The 349-nt window shown below is 37.2% G+C and overlaps 1 non-coding gene across 1 annotated transcript; it reads right to left on the bottom strand.

Moving 5' to 3' along the window:
* Positions 1-287: 287 nt before the first annotated feature.
* On the bottom strand, positions 288-349 carry LOC132000461 (U7 small nuclear RNA). Its single transcript, XR_009399321.1, has one exon. It is a non-coding gene; the product is annotated as a U7 small nuclear RNA (small nuclear RNA).

The following is a 349-nucleotide window of genomic DNA, read 5'->3' as shown; positions in this document are numbered from 1 at the left end:
CAATAGCCATCTTCAGATTCTTAGAGACCGAGGAATAAGTTTATTCTGTATTACTGCAGAGAATGAACTTAGAATATATGATGGTCATTACCAAAGAAGCCATTGAGTACTTAGAACTGGAAAAGGAACGGACCTCAGAGAATGGTGAGTTCCTTGTTTCAGGAAGTGTTCACTTCCTGAAATAAGTTTCATTCCCAATGATATCCCAATCATTCCCAAATGATTCCCTCATGGGGATGTTACAAATATATAGTGGACTTTTTGTTTGTTTGTTTTGTTTTCCATGGGGGAGTCTTCTGGTGAAGACTGGAAAACCTACTAGACAAATTCTAAAAGAGCTGTAACATTT

This window comes from Mustela nigripes, chromosome 13, assembly GCF_022355385.1.
Source record: "Mustela nigripes isolate SB6536 chromosome 13, MUSNIG.SB6536, whole genome shotgun sequence".
Classification (NCBI taxonomy): Eukaryota; Metazoa; Chordata; class Mammalia; order Carnivora; family Mustelidae; genus Mustela; species Mustela nigripes.
This window is presented reverse-complemented; position numbering and strand designations above follow the sequence as displayed.